Source organism: Coturnix japonica, chromosome 33 (assembly GCF_054131305.1).
Source record: "Coturnix japonica strain WE chromosome 33, WE-NBRP24, whole genome shotgun sequence".
In the NCBI taxonomy this organism is placed as follows: domain Eukaryota; kingdom Metazoa; phylum Chordata; class Aves; order Galliformes; family Phasianidae; genus Coturnix; species Coturnix japonica.
This window is the reverse complement of record NC_140695.1, coordinates 5723711-5743468: the sequence shown is the minus strand read 5'-3', so window position 1 is coordinate 5743468 and position 19758 is coordinate 5723711.

The following is a 19758-nucleotide window of genomic DNA, read 5'->3' as shown; positions in this document are numbered from 1 at the left end:
CTTGCTGAACTTGGGCATAAACAAACCCCCTGAAAGTAACATTCTGACCCTATTTGACTAACTCGCGTTATCAAATGTAAATTACGCACCTGGCTTTGGCAATGAATTGAGGAGGGAATCGGGAACTTTTCCGCTGATGAGTTCCATGCACTCACCAGGGAAAAGCCCAACCTGTAATTAGAACAAAAAGACAGGTGAGCATTAGCCCGAGCCCAGAGCCAAAGGGAAGGTCCACTGACAGTGACACAGGGCAACTGTTTGCATCCAGCAGCCATCCGTTGCAGGCAGAGCAGCTCCAAGCTGAGATTCCCAACTCTACTGAAGTTGTGCTCTCTAGTCAAAAACGTGTGCCTACCTCAAAGCCACGCTTGCCTCTCCACTAGGGGCTCAGCCTGTTGATATGTCCTCATATCAACAATGCTCACCAGATCTCTGACCTGAAAGAGATTGAAACATCAATCCCAGATTCAGCAAATCTGGTAGGAAAACAAAGCAGAAAGGACTGCCCTCTTCTATGCACGACAACACGGAATGCCTGGAACTGCTTACCTCCAGAGAGAGCTCATCTGGCCCCTGGGTGACGTGGCTCTTAATAACATGGGCTGCCGCAAATGCTGGTACGTTTAAAGATGACATAGCACGCACCAGCTGCGGCTTCTGCATGTTATCAGCCTGCAAAACAGAGAACAGGCCGTGGTCAGGAGCTGAGGACAAACCAGGAGGATTTCAAGGTGAGGAGCACATCTGCAGAGAAAGCTGCAGCAAATGCGCTCCGTCCTTCTCAGGAGCACTTCAGAAGGAGCTGCACGTCTCATAGCTCTGGAGCAGCACTTCTTCCCCACCCTTCACTACTCCAAGCAGCTCCAACAAACTTCTCAGAAGAAATCCAGGCCAGCACAGACCTGGCAGACCAGAACCAAGTGCAGCTTGTGTGACGGCAGTGCCCACTCCTTGCTTCCACCCTGCTCCAGCAGGTTAAGGAGTCTGAGCATCACTGGCCTTTGACAACTCAAGACTTTCAGCACCTCATGCCAACATTTCTCACTAAGATACACCTAAGGCATTGAATTCTCTTCTCACTACCTCCTCTCAGTCCTCCCCTAGGAACAGAAACCATTTAGATTCTACAGCAAACTACAGCATCTACCCTGCAAGAGCACACTGAACCACCTGCAACAATGAAACATGGTTTTGGAGAGTGGGTCTGAAAACACGCCTTTAGACAGCTGTCTCCCTGTAGCCAAAAGGAAACCAAGTAGCAAAAGAAGAGTCCAGCCTGAAACATGCCCATGCTACTAGCCCAAGTTTCTCACAGTGAATGCAGAATCCATCCTGTTCTTGAGGTAACAAATGACCAGTGGGTCTCCTCTTGCTCCACCCCTTCTCCTTCAAAGCCAGAAAAAGAAAAACAGGTAGAAGAAAACCCAGACGTACCTTTCCACACAAAGAGCAGAAAGTGGAACAGCAGTTGTCTCCTTCCTGAGACATGGTGGGGAGCATCCCAGAGGAAGCCCAAGTTCTTTGCTTCTCTCCACAGGGACTTCAAGCATTCTTGGCAAGAGCTGCTTTTGTTCTTTCTTCAATTGCTTCCATCACCAGAATCTCCTTTGGAAAAGGAACCCGAATGAAAGAATCAGCAAATGAAAAAGAATGAGCAATAGCCACTTTACCAGCTTTCTCCTAACATGCAATTTAGACCCCCAATTCGGGCAAGGTCTTAAAATCAGCTGGTTACAAGAACTGTCCCAAAATATATCCAGCTTCTGTACAGCTGCTGTTATTTCTGACAGCGAGTGTAATCACAGAATCATAGAATGGCCCGGGTTGGAAGGGACCTCAAGGATCATGAAGATCAATCACCTCCCTGTCCCTGCTGGCCATCCCCTCTTCTGATGGAGCCCAGGGGACCATTTGCTCTCTGAGCTGCAAGAGCACGCTGATGGCTCACGTTCTGTTTTTCATCCACCAGGACCCCCAGGTCCTTCTCTGCGGGGCTTCTCTTAAGGACTGCTCCTCCCAGTCTGTAGAAATGCCTGGGATTCCTCCAGCCCAAGTGCAAAACCTTGCACTTTGCTGTGTTCAACCTCATTAGATTCACGTAGGCCAACCTCTCGGTTGAGCTCCCTCTGAATGGCATCCCTTCCTTCCACTGCGTCAGCCGCACCACTCAGCAAACAGCAGAGGGTGCACTCCATTGCATCATTGGTGTCTCTGATAACCATGTAAAAAAGCACTGGTCCCAAGACAGACTCCTGGATGACACCACTTGTTATCGGCCTCCACCTGGACATCAAACCATGAATCACCACCCTCTGTCCTCTACAAAACCTCTTTGTCTTCTACTCCTGCTGCAGCTGCAATGGCTGCACCAGCATGACTCACGTTTGACAATCCTCCAGCTCTGGCCTAGCCATGCACAGCAGCAGTCCGTCTCCCTCCCAGCTCACTCACCAGTGTGCTGCTGTGCCCCAAATTCAGTGCAGTAGCACTGAGAGCAGGCAGCACCCATCACCCTCCTCTAACTCTCTCTGCCAGCTGCGATGAGGACTGACATAGCACGCCCACCCCAGCCCAGCTTTTCTGCTGAGACACCTCCCAGCAACCACCCAGCACCAATCCCAGTTGCTGCAAGCTGTCTGAGAGCCTGCTGGAGTGCACTGACAATAACTTTGTGGGTCAAGTATTAAGCACACCAAGCAGAAGGGAAGCATTACTGGACATGGTGCACAGCAGGGGTTAAGACCGGAGGTGGTCAGGGCTGTAGTGACCATGCCCTCCTAGAGTTCCTCATCTCAAGGAATGCAGGCCTGGCAAAAAGTAAAGTCAGGATCCTGAGCTTCAGGAGAGTCAGCTGCAGGCTGTTCAAAGAATTCTTGCATGAGAGACACTGGAAAACTGTTTTTAGGGGTAAAGGAATGGAAAAGAGATGGTAACTTTCTCAGAAAACCTTACTCAGAGCTGGAGCTCTGAGCTCCATCCCGACCACACGAAACACAGTAGAGGAGGCAGGAAAGCAGCATGGCTGAACCTGCTGGTTACAGGGAGCAACAAGAAGGAAATGGAGAAACAGCGGAAACGGAGACATGCAGCCTGGTCGCTTTGGTGGCCTTCTACAGTGGAGTGACAGCATCAGTAGGGAAAGGAAAAGCAACTGACATCACTCAGCCAGACTTTTGCAAGGCCTTCGATGTTGAGCAAGTTTCCTGTTAGAACTCAGTGTGAACAAATCTACCACTGAGCAACACCCTGAGCCCCCACTCACCTCAGCAGAGGTCAGCCTGCACCCCAGCCTTCCGCCTATTCTGCTCCATTGATGGAAGCACACCGGGCATCATTGCTACTCACCCGACCAATGATGATAGGGGCAGAAAAGGGAATTCCTCTTTACCTTTCAGATGAAAAATTGATGACTGTGTGGAATCTTCCCAGTACAGCTGTGGGGCCTTCCTTTACTTGTATCCTGCTGCTCCGTGTCACAGTGGGAGAGCTGCTCTGGCCTCTCCTCTCAGCCTGTGCCTCCTGCAGTGTGAGCAGCTTTGTGGATAGAGGAGACACCCACACAGACTTGGGCCTGGATAGAGAACTGTGCCCTACAACATAGGTACATTTACATCACGCTCTTTTCCTTGTGTGTGAGCAATCCTTGCTCTTTTCAGATGGTACTATGAGCGTGTGACACCCCAAACACATATTTAGCATCTGTCCATATCATTAAGGCTCTCGTCAAGGCAGTTATTTCAGCCTTCTGAGGGGTAGTCCCCATGGCTGATGGTTGTGCTTCCATTCCCTGCTCAGTAGCAGTTACTGCATGTCCTGCCTTAAAGCCTCCTTGTCTCACAAAACTGCAGCTGCTGGTAAATCAGGCGTCTTCTGCATCTTCTAAGGGTTCGTCCTTCAGCTCCAACCGACTGGATGTAATGTGCAGCATCAGTTGTTTCAAAGCAGTGATGTCATCCTGGTTCTCCACCAGGGGAGTTCCGCTAAGGAAAGATACTGGGTTGGCAATAGTAGTTACAATTATTTCTATATCACCCTGCTCTACCAGGATGGCCTGGTATTTCGGGAATCTTTGGGGTGAACAGATGCCATTCAGAGGGACCTTGACAGGCTGGAAAGCTGGGCTCGGGTGAACCTAATGAGGTTCAACACGGCAAAGTGCAAGGTTTTGCACTTGGGCCGGAAGAACCCCAGGCACCTGTACAGGCTGGGAGGAGTTGTCCTTGAGAGCAGCTCGGCTGAAAAAGACCTAGGGGTCCTGATAGATGAGAAACTTAACATGAGCCAGCAGTGCGCTCTGGCAGCCCGGAAAGCAAATGGGATCCTGGGCTCCATCAGGAGAGGGGTGGTCAGCAGGGATAGGGAGGTGATCGTCCCTCTCTACTCTGCTCTTGTGAGGCCCCATCTGGAGTACTGTGTCCAGGTGCGGAGCCCTCAGTACAAAAAAGATATGGAGATTTTGGAAAGGGTCCAGAGGAGGGACAGGAAGATGATCAGGGGGCTGGAGCACCTCCCCTATGAGGACAGGCTGAGGGAGTTGGGTTTGTTCAGCCTGGAGAAGAGAAGGTTGCGGGGTGACCTCATTGCAGCCTTTCAGTACCTGAAGGGAACTTACTCCCAGGAGGGGAGTAAACTCTTCGAAAGGGCTGATAATAGCAGGACTAGGGGAAATGGTTTTAAGTTGAAGGAGGGAAGATTTAGGTTGGATGTTAGGGGAAAGTTCTTTACTAGAAGGGTGGTTAGGTCCTGGAACAGGCTGCCCAGTGAGGTTGTGGATGCCCCGTCCTTGGAGGTGTTCAAGACCAGGTTGGACGGGGCTCTGGGCAACCTGATCTAGTAAAGGCGTATGTTTGGTGGCCCTGCTAGGCAGGGGGGTTGGAACTACATGATCCTTGAGGTCCCTTCCAACCCGGGTAATTCTGTGATTCTGTGATTCTGTGGGGTGAAAGCCAATGTCCCCCTTTTGCCTCCAATACAGTAAACACTGCATGAGATATTAAAACTGGTATCCTTTGGCCCAGTGTAGATTGATGGGCTTCTTGAATATTGAGCACCAGTGCACGCTGGATATCCCTTACTCACTTCAAGCTGTTTCAAGTTTACCATCAGTCCGTAGCTGTGTATCCATGGTTGGCACCCTCCTGTCATTCCTGGCAACGTATGGAGTTCCTTGGCAGTTTGCAGCTCAGGGGTTGAGCAGATGGCTTCTTTCTTGGCAGTCCTTAAGGTTCAAAGTCCAGCTGTCATCTCCTATCCCAAATACGTCACTTGCTGCTGAGTTATTTGTGCTTTCTGTAAACCAAGAAACTCAGCAAACTCTCAGTCTATTGTACACAGTCCTTTTTTTGCTGTGGCACCCACGTGCTCCAGTAAAGTTCCACCCTAGGATGGAGGATCCCAGGTCTCAGGCTCACGAGTTGACCAGTTCTCAACAATCATTTAGCTGTTCTCACAACCCTGGGTAACACTGTCCAGGTTCACTGAGTCTCTTCTCCCTCTATTAGGGAGAACAGATACACGCAAGTACTCGTATGCTATCATGAGGAATTCAGTAGGTTACATTTAATTTAGAAGCATGATGCAATCAAAAGCTCGCTTAAATAAAAGCATACCCTTTTCTTTCACTCAAAATAATAGCCCAGAAAAAAATAAAAACAAAACAAAACTCTCATCATAATTGTTAAAGAAATTATCTACTAAATCTCGATGGAGAGTGGAGACACATGCTAGTTTTAGGAACACAGCACTTATCTCATTATCTGAATGCATCTCAAGGCATGCTCCTTGTGAAACTGTGAGAACTTCTATCATTAACAGACGTGTACCATGCCCTGATATATGGTTAAACCGCTTGCAGTGCACTGTCAGATGTACAGGATGGCAGCTGTATGTGCTGTGACCAAATAAACCCCACACTGAAACCTTTCAGAATTTTAGGACCTACAAGTACTGCATTCATATTAAAAGTAAAAAATTCCTAAGCTACACATGTTCTAGGTTTCCATTTGTTAGATACAACATACCTTTGGAAGTAGGCGCCTAAAAAGATATGCCTTCTACTTGCTTCTCTGTCTGGCTCTTCGAAAAGAAGGCCTTTGGAGCAGGAAATGCAAAGGGCAGCTCATTTCTTAACACTGACTCTGCATCAACATTCTCTGTGTTTGCACGCTTCTTAGATGCCACTTTTCTTGTCACTGGAGTTGACAGTGTGAATTCCATATCACCCAGTTGAGTATCATGCCTCGAATGGTGCCAGAGACGGAACAAAAGGTTTTCTGATCACAGCCGGAGAAGTTACTGTCAAAGAAATTCTAACAGCTGAGAAGGTCAGACACAATGCTTATAAAAATATCATACATTATTTGGCTATTGAACAAAACAGTTGAAAACTCTGATTCTCTCCTAGAATAAGTTCGTTTCTTATAGACTGTCAAACACCATTTTTTTATTTGTTCATCTCAATTCTCCATTGAGGATTAACCCTCACCAGCTTATCTAAACATAAATATGAATTATCACTTGGTTTAGTTAAAAATTTGAATAATATCACAGTGGATTTTGTTGTCCAACACAGTAAGATTGAATTTCTTTCGGTACCTTTCAACCTCTGCCTACCTCCAGCCTAACTCCAGAATCTTATTAACTGTGCCTTATCGCTTCCCATTGTGTTTTAAAATCCTCACTGACTCCTTTACTTGTTCCCTTGCTTGCTGTTTCTGTGCAAACCAAACACTGGAGTTAGGGATCACGTCAAACCAACCATGGCCTACAGGTAGAAGGCAACAAAATTTATGCTTAACATACTTCTTTGCTCTATCTTTATCTTCCTTTGGTCAAGGTCCACTAGATACTTAAATATGGAGTAAGCACTAGATACAATGAGAAGCAGATTTCTAGATTAAGAGCTGTATTTTTTCTGTAAGAAACTAGCTGTACATCTTCACACACCTGCTTTGTTTTCTGAGTATTTAGATCGAGTGGAGATTCTTCAAACACTGAAGCTACATCAGAAAATTCCATGGATCCAAACGCATCTGGCACATGGCTGCAGTCTGGCACATCTTCATATGCCAGAGCCTTTTCAGACAGAAATGTTCCACCGAGATTCTTTTGCAGAATTAGAAGGAAGATTTCATCAGAAGATTTCACCACTAAAGTCTAAATAAGATTGGTTTGCAAGTTCCAAACTATGGCTAACAGCTAATGGAAGTCCACAGGCCAGCAGCAACAACTTTTATATTATGTTCTTAATATTCTAATTGTTGATATGACGTTCATATAAAGAGCAGAAGGGAAATTACTCTTAGAGCTCAAGTCATCTTTCACAGCCTGCGTCAACAAGAGCAGCACCTCATAGCCTTTGGTTTCAAGACCTGGACCACAAGCTAGCTAATGATTTTACACAGAATTCCAGAGTTCAAGTCACTGTTTACATTAGGGCTGAAATTGTACTGAAAGCCTTCAAGTTCATCACACTTAATTATCACTGGCACCACACATAACTCCACGTTACATATGTGATCACACGCAACCTGGCAACTTCAGACAATTCCCAAAGCACTCCACTTGCACTTGGCTACTAAAGTACAGAAAAAGGAATTAACATCAGAAATAGCTGCAGTCAAAACCATCTAAGAATCCAAGTCTCCAGGAAACAAGGAAAGCAAATCCTCTCCAGGACTGTGTTCTAAAAGGAAACAGATCAGAAAGGTGAGTTCTTCCCCCCTTTGACCACCCACTCATGTAACGTCCATGTCATTTCTAAGTATGCTGCCCAGACCAAGACTGAGGATGCTTCAGAAGAAGACCTTCCCTGCTAAGCCAAACAGAACAAGTAAGGTACCAAAATATGTAGAGCCAAACGAGGAAAGGTGCTCTAAGAAGGTAAGCATCACAAGAGACCAACAGGAATACTTACACAATCCAAACAATGCACAGTTTCTGTTCCACAAGCTGCCAAGAGGAATGTGTGCAGTACTCACAGCGCACCATGTACACTGCTTACTGCAGTCATACTGCTTCGTAGGACCAGCCCAACTTACTAAAACACTTTAATGAGCAATCCGAACTGTCTGGATCAGCACGGTTCACTTGGAAGGGACCTTCACAGATAAACCTGAAGAGGTGAGGCGACTGCACTATCTAAACCTTAAAGCATATAGGACCTTAAAGCATAAGCTTAAAGCACAGAAGCATGACCAGCAGGTCGAGGGAGGTGGTGCTGCCCCTCCACACTCCTCTCATTGAAACCCCATCTGGAGCACTGCACGCAGTTCTGGAGCCCTCAACACAAGAAGGACTTGGAGATGTTCAGGCAGGTCCAGAGGAGGGCCATGAAGGTGATCAGAGAGGGCTGAAAGCACCTCTACTATGTGCACAGGCTGAGAGAGATGGGGCTCTTCAGCCTGGAGAAGACTCCAAGGAGACCTTAGAGTGGCCTTCCAGTATCTGAAGAGGGCCTACAGGGAAGGCTGGGGAGGGACTTTTCATAAGGGCAGGTAGCAACAGAATGAGGGGAAATGGCTTTACATGGGAAGAAGGTAGATTAGGATTGGATATTAGGAAGAAATGCTTTACTGTGGGTGTGGTGAGACACTGGAGCAGGTTGCCCAGCAAGGCTCCAATATGATTGCTTTGCAAGTTCCAAACTATGGCTAACAGCTAATGGAAGTCCTCAGTCCAGCAGCACAAAATTTTATATTATCTTCTTAATATTCTAATTGTGGATTTGACGTTCATATAAAGAGCAGAAGGGAAATTACTCTTAGAGCTCAAGTCATCTTTCACAGCCTGCGTCAACAAGAGCAGCACCTCACAGCCTTTGGTTTGAAGACCCGGACCACAAGCTAGCTAATGATTTTACACAGAATTCCAGAGTTCAAGTCATTGTTTATGTTAGGGCTGCAATTCTACTGAAAGCCTTCCAGTTCATCACACTTCATTATCAATGGCACCACAGATACCTCACAAAGAAGCATTATGACACCACAAAGGGGCATTATGACGTCAGAAAGGGCATTATGACATCACAAAGGGCATTATGAATCACAAAGGAGCATTATGACATCACAAAGGAGCATTATGACGTCTCAAAGGGCATTATGACGTCACAAAGGGCGTTATGACACCACAAAGAAGCATTATGACATCACAAAGGGGAATTATGACGTCAAAAAGGGTCATTATGACGTCTGAAAGGGGCATTATGATGTCACAAAGGGGTGTTATGACATCACAAAGGGGTATTGTGACATCACAAAAGAGCATTAAGACATCACAAAGGGGAATTAAGACGTCACAAAGGGCATTATGACGTCACAAAGAGGCATTATCACGTCACAAAGAGGCATTATGAAAACAAAGGAGCCTTATGACGTCTCAAATGGCATTATGACATCAGAAAGGGCATTATGACGTCACAAAGGGGCATTAAGACATCACAATGGGTCATTATGACGTCAGAAAGGGGCATTATGACATCAGAAAGGTGCATTATGATGTCACAAAGGGTGTTATGATGTCACAAAGGGGCATTATGATGTCACAAAGGGGCGCTGGGAAAAGATCTCTGTGTGGAGATTGCTTCTACTAGAGGTAGTTCTATAAGACTGTTATATAGAGCTGTGCAGGGGCTGTAAATCTGTCTGCAGAGGGTGATGATCAGTTCCAAGTGTCTGCAGTCAATGCTCATGGACAGAGCCCATCCAACCTGGCCTTGAATGCCTGCAGGCCTTGAATGGGGCATCCACAGCCTCCTTGGGCAACCTGTTCCAGTGTGTCACCACCCTCTGAGCAAAAAACATCTACCTAAGATCCAACCTATACCTCCCCAGTCTCAGTTTTAAACCATTCCCCCTTGTCCTATCATTATCCACCCTCATAAACAGCCATTCCCCCTCCTGTTTATACGCTCCCTTCAAGTACTCAAAGGCCACAATGAGGTCTCCCCACAGCCTTCCATTCTCCAGGCTAAACAAGCCCAGATCCCTCCACCTTTCCTCATAGGAGAGCTGCTCCAGCCCTCTGATCATCACAGTGGCCCTCCTCTGGACCCCCCCCCAACAGCTCCACATCCTTCCCAGGCCTGGACACAGTGCTGCAAATATGGCCTCACAAGAGCTGAGCAGGAGTGGACAATCACCTCCCTCTCCTGCTGGCCACCCCTTTTTCAGTGCAGCCCAGAACACACATGGATCTATCTTTTCCATACGGATATTCCCATCTGTGTACATATATATACCACACCTACACCCCCACAATCTGCTACAACTCCATAGAATTTTCAAGGTTGGAAAAGACCTGGATGATCTTATGATCTTATGATCTCAGATCTTATGATCTGGATGATCTTATGATCATCCAGTCCAACCATCACCAATACTTCCCAGTTAAATCACATCCCTCAACACAACACCCAAACTTTTTGTGAACTTCCCAGGGTTGGTGACTCTACATGAGAGAAAAGGGCACTCAGATAAGGGATTCTGCATTTGCTATTAGCAGAGGTGGGATGAGACCGAGCACTGCCCCAGTTCCTGGGATAATGCAGAAGGGCTGAGACCTTCCAGCTGCTTCCACCCAGGGTCACACAGCAAAGCCGACCCTGCAGGAGTCTGCATCATTCTTTGCATGGCATTGCTAAGAGGAAGATCCCCCCCCTACCCTTGGCTCTACACTCCAGCTGCTGTCTGCCATCTGTAAAGCCACCACAGCTCTCCTACTGGAGTTCCCATCTGCACAGTGACAGCTTGGTTTCTTCTTACTGTCAAAGCAGCCACAGCCTCAGTGCTTCTCAAATCTCCCCTTTTCAGCTGATTTCCTCTTTCTTGTGGCTGGGCAATTCCTCCCTCTCACAGTCATCCCTCTGCCCCACTCTGTGCCCACAGACCCAGAGAGGGCACACAGAGCCAGCCCTGTCCCAGCTGCTGCTGCTTCACATCTGACAGTCTCAGGAGCTGAGATCCAGGCCGAGACAGCAATGCCCAGACATGGTTTGTAGGACGTTTGTGATAGGAAATAGGGAGGCTTGTGATTAAACCTGCCCCCTAAGGAGGAAGGCAATGCTGCCTGCAGCCCCAGCAGGCATTACAAAACATCCCCATTTACAGGAGGGTTTTAAATAGCACAATTCAGGAACTACAACTGCACAAATTCCCGCATGCCCTGGAATAAGTTTGGGAATGGACATGGTTCTACCACCTGTGCAATGCCATAGAAATAACAACCATCCACCTGTAAACCTCCATCCTCTCCCCTGCTGCACAAAGGGAAGCTCAACAGCAGTGCACAAATGTCCCAGCAATGTCTGAGCACTGCTCTGTGCATCCCAACCTGCTCATCCCATCCACTCCTGGCTGGGCAGCAGGATTGGGGTGGCACATTGCAATGGGCACAGAGGAACATGGAAGCCCCACACATGTGAGGAAGGGGCTGGCTGTGCTCCACACTCACGTTATCAGACGTGATTTGCCCTTCTGTGGGGAGCCTCTGCTCTTTCCCAGCTCATCCTCCAGCGTCTGGGACTCCAGGATCTCATTCAGGCTGTTGTTGGCTGCGGGGCAGCTCCATGAAGAGCCTCCCCTCCACCGACCGGCACACAACAGCCGCTCCCGCGCACTGCGGCTCAGCCAATCGGAGCCGGCGGAGCTGCCGCTGCCCGATGGGACCCCCCCCCCACATATTGACCCCCCAGACGAGGAAGAGGAGGAGGAGAGCGACGAGGAGCTGCCGCAGGAGCTGACGTTGGGGCGGGGGGGCAACGCGGGGGGGGGGTCGGCAGTGGGGGGTGGGGGAGGGGGTGGGGCAGCATTACCCCCGGACCCCGTGGACCCCCCTCAGCCAAAGTGCTGCTCTCCGACCCCCGCGGGCTCTTTGTGCAGCCGCTGCCCTCCAGTTATAGGACCCCCCCCCCCATATTGTGCTTTGCTCACCCCCACCTCCGGAACCCCCCCCCACTCACCACATCGCCCCCTCCCCCCCCGGGTGGGGTTATGGGGGGTGGGGTGGGGTCGACGATGTGCCGTAAGCCGCGCCGGGGTCGTGTGACAAACCCCCCCCCCCATCAAGATGAATGGGGCGCTGTCGGGGGGGGGCTCAGCCGTAAGGATAAAGCGGGGGGGTTAGTGACGGGGGGGGCAGTGCTATAGGGAACGCAACTAATCTAAGCCCCCCCCCCCCACATTAACACCCCATTGTGTGTGGGGGTGGTGGGGGTGGGGCACACAATAACCCCCCCAAAGGCCAAACAGCCCCAACACCCCCCCTCAAAGCCGCTGACTTACGCTGTGCCCCCCCTGCATGAAGGGCCCCCCCCCATCGATTGAGCCCCCCCCAATCCCATCTATAGTTGAGAGCTATGCTTTTTGTAACCCCCCCCTTTTAAAGCCCCCCCCCCCCACAATGTTGTGCACGATGTGCTGCCCCCCATGAGCCCCTGACCCCCCCCCCCTTAAAAGATGGGGTGGGGGGGGTGGTCTCGGACCCCCCCTCCTTTAAACGATGGGGTGGGGGGGCGGATTGTCACTGCCCCCCAACACCAAAATGGACACCCCCCTTTTAAAGGATGGGGTGGGGATGGGGGGGTGGGGGGTGAAGGTGATCTCGGCCCCCCCCCCATTAAAACGGACCCCCCACCCCTTTAAAGGATGGGTGGGGGTCGGTTACGGGCCCCCCCGGCGCTGTGTGTGTATGTGCCCCCCCCCGTTTTGCTCCCCCTGTGGCGCAGTGTGCTGGGAAAGGATCTCTGTGTGGAGATTGCTTCTACTAGAGGTAGTTCTATAAGACTGTTATATAGAGCTGTGCAGGGCCTGTAAAGAGAGTTGAGGGGGACTCTAGTGGGCATATGGGGCTGTGGTGGGCAATAGGAGTACTAGGGGCTCTAGGGGGCTCTGAGGGTGTGTAGGGGTTGTGGATCAGGTTGGATCTTAGGAAGATGTTTTTCACTCAGAGGGTGGTGACGCACTGGAACAGGTTGCCCAAGGAGGCTGTGGATGCCCCATCCCTGCAGGCATTCAAGGCCAGGCTGGATGTGGCTCTGGGCAGCCTGGTCTGGTGGATGGCGTCCCTGCACATAGCAGGGGGTTGGAACTGGATGATTTTTGGGATCCTTTTCAACCCAGGCCATTCTATGACTGTACAGTTCCATAGTGGAACAAATATAATATGCTAACTATGTAAAACATGGAGTCAGACCTGTGTGATTTGTCCACACCAGGAGGTGATTAGAAAACAATTTGTAAGCTACAAAGCTGCTTGCTGGAAAGGAAAAGAAAATAAAACTACAAGAAAAAGGGAAATCATTTCTTCCTGAAAATAGGAAGAATTATAGATCTGACATGAAATTTGAGTGAAGCTCCTGATTTTATGAAGCTATTCCCATTATTTTCTTGGTGCTGTGTTTCCCAAATGAGTGGTTTCTGGCTCTGCTGCAGCACCAGTCTGCATGTGAACATCAACTCTGTTCACCATCTGGGAAGATTAGGACTTCCCTTCTCCTACCAGCACCACTGAATTACAGTTACTCAGTGGTTAAACAAAGGAATCCTTAAAGAAGGGTTTACAGCTGTCCTGTTGTCTGAAGTGCTTGGGGCATTCTGATGCTATTAAGCTCTATGTATTAACAAGTTAAAAAAGAAAAGGTAGGCATCTGATTGTTGTGACAGTTTCTAAGCGATTTGGAAAGCTGTACCACCCAACCACTCCTTCTATTTGATGGAGGTGACAAAGCTCAGTTTAATTTCTGACTGCTGTTTAAATTCTGAAGCTCGAGCTGGTTCCTGGAGCAGAAAAAGCTCGGAAGCTGTCCCTCCTACAAGCAGGCACCTCTGAGCAAAATATGACATCTCAGTTTCTGATGGTAAGGTCAGGAGATCTGATTCCAGCATCTAGCTTTTGGCTTAATACTGTGTTAGTGGGACCTTTGGCATCTAGCACTTAATGATCTTGAAGGTTTCTTCCAACCCAAGCCCTCCCATGATCCTATGATTCTGTGATTTCATTCAGGTTTATTGAGATGAGTTCTCCTGAATGTGCTGTTCTCCATATGATTATAATTGGAGTCCAGATGGGTGACTGAAACCAGACACCAAACTTTCTGATGGCCAAAATTAAATGAAATCAATCCTTTACTGTGTCAGTAGTCTGTAACTAGAGCCCATCAGGTAATTCCCAGCCTCCTGCCTGTATCAGTGGCTGCACACAGTGAAAAAGTCTGATGGGATTTTAACCTCTAAAATGTTCCAAAGCAACCAGAGGGTGAATATATTCACTATGTAAATACCTGCAGGAATAAGCTTGTCATGTATGTCCTCAGGTACCACAGTAGTTAATGGTGGGACTCAGTAGGTCATGCTGAAAGTTGAGTCTGCTGATTTTGAAGGTCTTTTGAAGGTCTTTTCCAGCCTACATGACCTTATGCTAATATTTCTGAAATTTATTTCTGTTCAGCTCCCAGAAAACCTCCCACCCAGCCCCCAACTGACCCCGTGGTGAAAAATAAAACAGAAACCTCAGTGACTCTGGCATGGTCCCCTCCGAAGATGCACCGCCCCATTCCAATCGATGGCTACATTGTGGAATGCAAGAAACTAACTGGCTTCACCTGGGTGAGGTGCCACGAGTCTCATGTCCCCGTCCCAGAGTTCACGGTGAGCAATCTGTCTGAAGAGGCTGATGATCAGTTCCGAGTGTCTGCAGTCAATGCGCATGGACAGAGCCCGTCTCTGGAATTCCCAGGGAGCGTGCACCTTGGTAAGCACAAAAACCCCAATGGAAATGGGTCAGTGTGTGCTGAGCAGCTGTGTTGGTTCCCTAAAGATGCTTCCTTTGACTTTAAGGATAGCAGTGCATTAACACACCAAAGGCTTTCCTTTATTCCTAGTTCTCCTATCTCCTATCAACCTCCAGCTACCACTAAAGTGATACGAGTTGTTTCTGTGACAGAGACATGAATATCCTTATCTTTTGATATCTCACATGTGCAAGAGGCAGAACTTTCTGTAACAGATCTTAAGCACAGAAGTGCTTCTTCTAGCACTCATGCAAAGGGAGAAGTAGAAATGTACCTATGATTTAATCTTCCATCTCTAAATGAGATACCAGACTTGCATCTAAAGAGCATTAAGACATACATGTTCTTCCTCAGACCCAGTCCTGGCTGTGAAATCCCCCCTAACAACTGGTGAAGCTGTACCTGGAGGGGATGCCATGTTTACTATTGACCTTACAACAACGTGCAAGCATGCCAGCTGATGAATGTCTGCAGTTCACAGCTATTGGCCAGTGCATTCAGTCACCAGGTTTACCACTGCATGACCATAGAGCAGTACTTTCAGCTGCAGGTTCAGACAGCCTTTCCGATTGCACTGGAATAGTTTAGAAGTAGGGGAGCAATCATTCCAATAATATCTCTATCAATCAGCTTTGCATGACAAAGTAGAACAAATAAACATTCATGATGGGAGGACCTGTTTGTCATTGGGTGGAAACCTCTGCAGAAGCATGTTTAGAGCATTATTAATCAGTAGAAGGAGATGTTTGGTTGATTTTTACTTAGTAAATCCAGCAAGAAGACCAAATGAAATATCGTGAATTGCTCAGCACTGACACAATGATGAGTGCAGGAACAGAAGGTGATACTTTTTCAGAGATGTTGCAGCAAACATTGACCACGTTAGCCTGATATAAATTGAAATAACGAGGCCTTTGCTCCTGACAGGTGCTGCAGTGAGATTTACCAAGAAGAGCAAAGATGTAGAAAAGATCTGCACTTGGCTGCGTGAGGAAGCCAAACTGCAGGCTGAGCTTTCAGACACAGGCGCTACTGTGGAGTGGATGAAGGATGGGAAGGAGCTCAAGGCCAGTGAAAATTATGAACTGCAAATTGTGGGGAAGAAACACACCCTGAAAATTCACAACGACTCAATGGATGATGCTGCAAGTTATCAGTGCATCTGTGAGGGGGATAAAATGCTCTATCAGCTTTCAGTGAAAGGTATGTGACAGTCTGGGCTGTCCTCTTCCTGCCCAGGGCCAGCAGACTGCATTCACCTGACTCCCCGACAGTCCAGCTGTTGTCAGACAGCATCTGGGGTGTTTTCAGTGGCTGTTTTGACTTGAACTGGCCAATCTGCTTTGTAGAGCCATTTGATTTCTGTGTTCTGTCCTGTGATTCGTCCCTAAGATATAGAGGAAATCAAGGGAAAGACAGGAAAAAGAGCATCCCAGCCTTCCTGCTCTTCTGTCAGGGTGGCCACAAGAGATGATGTCAACATCTCTTTTTGTAGCAGTGATCCCAAATGTAGAAAACACCTGTGAAGAGTCACAGGGACTAAATTGATGGAGAGCAGAACTTCCTGCCAAGGCTTGTCAGCTAGTCTTAATTTTGCTTTTCTTCTCTCTCTTTGTCATGTTAGCATAATATTTCATACTGGCAGGTCTGCCCATAGAATTAACTGGCACAGGCTGCCCAGGTAGGTGGTGGGATCCCTGGAGGTGTTCAGGAGCTGTCGAGATGTGGCCCTGATGGATGTTATCAGGGGGCATGGTGGGGTGGGTTGGGGTTGGAATCAAAGGAGGACCCCCATGTATTTCATCGGGAAGCACTACTGGTAATAAGACCTTTGGAGCAAATCCTGGTAGGGCCACGCTCAGCTGGTCCAGTCTGGAGGCTGTTTCTCCTTACTGCAGTATCTGCAGTGAAAACCAGCAGCTGCTTTTGTGTGGTTGGGCTCACATCCAGCAGTGGTGACGGGACTACAATGATAAGAGACAGTTCCTGAAAAAATGAATGAAATTTGACTGTATGATAGGATGGAGTTAAATGTATTGACAGGATCTCAGTCATCCCAGTGTCCATCAGCTGGCTCTCGAGCTCCTAAATACAGGCATTCTGTAGAACGTTGTTGAATTTGTATTATACATGCGTGTTCTTGGAACTGCAGAACAAATGCATGCATAATCCAGACTTTGATTTTAGCAGCTCTGACTGCGCTGTCTCAACAGACCCAACTCAGTTGTGTGCGCTGTTTTGAAATGATATGTTAACAAGAAGTTGGAAAACAAGCTCAATTACCCTCAGTAAAATAGGACCGTGGACTTAGGCTTGAACTTTTGGCTAAGACAGTGGTGAGATTTTGAATCTTTGAAGTCAATTATTCCACTGTGTGTTAATAAGGGCCAGTTTTATCATCTAACTTTTGCACTCCAATTAATTTCCATAAAGGAATTCTTTTTTTTCTTTTTTCTTTTCAGTCCTAAGTGATATCTCTATCTTTTAGGCTTGATTTGTTTGCCAGGGGGTTACAGTGCAGTAATAGATACCCCCTCCATTGATTTCCTTCTAGTTTGCTTGTTCCAATTCTTTCCTCAGTTTTCCTATTTTAGACATTTTCTTGAAGCCTTGGGCTTCTTCCTTTGGCTCTGTCCCCTGTACAGTGTACGTCCTTCAACTTGTGGAGATAAGGTAATCTGGTACGTGGTTTATAAAAGCTGCCAATTTGCCAGCTTCTGAATTAGAATCTAGCAATTAGAACTAGGATTAAACGTGCACGTTTGATCTTATGATAAATGAATGCCTCATGGTCACCAATGTCCCTGCAGTTCTTTACCATCATATGTATTTTGTGTCTTCATATTTTGTTTCAGCACTGGCAAACTTCGTAATCAAAGAGACAAGTGGAGGAGTAATCAGGGCCGTTGCTGGAAAACAAGCTGAATTTGTTTCTGAGACCTCTGAAGCCAATGTCATGGTGAAGTGGTACAAAAATGGCAAAGAAATCAAGACCAGTAAGAAATTCACAATGGAAGATAAAGGGAAACTGCATAAGCTTGTGGCTTCAGCTGTAACGAAAGAAGACGAGGGAACATACATCTACACAATTGGAGATAACACTCTGATTTTTGATTGGAAAGTCTCAGGTAAGTTTGTGAGGCAAACATAGGATCACAATCCATGTAAAGCACTTCAGACTTAATTCATTTTATTTGTCCAACGCTGTGGGTTTCCAGTATTTAGGACAAAGATTGCATAGCTCTATTGAAGCAATTCTGACCTTCCTGTTGTCCCTATGCAAATCCACAGTATGAGCAAATAATGTAACTGTGTTGTGATGAATTCAAGACAGCCTTAGCTCCAGCTGGGGCTGGAGTCACGACTTGAGCCCTGACATCTGGGCTTCATTCATCTAGTTCATGTATTGCCTCAGCACTTACATCATCTTTAAACCTATGACTGAAATGGTCCTAAGTTATTAGCATGGGAATCCTGTCTCCTCTTTGGACAAATTAAACTCCACATTTGGAGAGTTGAGTGTCTCCTGCTGTACCCGAAGGACATTGTGATCTCTGAGGTGTCTCCCTGAGGTGCTGTAAGCACAGCCATTAGCTCATAGTGCAAGTAAAGCACTGTTAGGTCAAGCCTGGAGGAGTAATGCTTGTCACTGACATGTTCCTGTTCAGGGTGGAGCTGGAGGGTAAAATAACACAAGAAATTGTCATTGAAATTCAATATCTGTGAAATTCAGCTGGTTGCATTCACAGAACCTGGCGTTAAGATCTGTTTTCTGTTTTATATCTTGAGCCTATTTTCCATAACCCAGTCCTCATTTATGAACTGAAGCTCTACTGAAAGCCTTTCGCTGTGTATGCTCATGCTGCAGTGCAGCGCTTGTGACCTTTAACAGCACATTCACGTTCCTCTGATCACAGGATCCTTACGGTTGATTAAGACCCTCTAGTCTGACTGCTCACCCATCACCACCGTGATGCTCACCATCAGCTTAGCTAAAAACTCAGCAGAGATGATAGATCAAGCACAACACTGGATTTGGGGTGGCTAGAGATTCCTAAGATATTGAAGGATTGCTTGCAGGTGGTGTTGGTTCAGGTATTCACCCTGCATCCCACCTGCTGTTCTGTTTGGTTGAGAATCATGCATTCTGCAATTTCACTTTGTAATTCAAAGACCCTGGCTTTATCTGTTGAAAAACTGATCTAAAACAAGCCAAGAAGACTCCGTTGGAACTGGTTGATGCAGAACAAAGGCATCCCCAAAGGACAAGTTGCACTGTTTGATGAACATTATTGGATGAGAGCTAAGCTAAGATTTAAAAAGTTCTGGGGCTGTCTCTGAGCATCAAATACAGAGGAAGCCTGCATGATTCCCTGAGAATGGATACCTTAATCCTACTTTGGTGTAGGGTTAAGGGAACACTAGCAGTAACTCCTATCACAAAATGTCGCATGGCTCAGACAAAATGCCATCAAGAGGGCTTAATTAGGAGCACCAAATGGTCGCAAGATGGTCTTAGGGCAGGGAAGTAATCTATCTATGTGATACTGATTGATGCTATTAGTTCTTAACAGCTTGACTCTAGAAGGACTGTTGTTCTTTGGTCACCTAGTTATAAAAGAATAAATGGCTCCTGTCTATTACAATTTTTAACGCATTTTTTGTTCACTGATGCCATAAATGTTCCTGGCATAGTAATTGGCCTTGGTATATTCAGTGACTGAAAGCAACAGTTGTTGCTCTAAGAAATGCAGTACAAAGCTAGGTCTGCCTGTAGCTGACAGCCATCAGCTTGCTCCTCAGGCAGGTTCTGTCTGTGTATGGGAGATCACAATGTGAACCACTGATTGATCAGCTGAGGCAAGTGTGGGGTCAGCTGTGGGAGCACAGGTGAAAGTTATGTAGCTGTGCTCCCTGGAGGGGTGGAGTTCGACTCCACCTCCTCTGAGACCTCATTTAAGGGCTGACCCTCA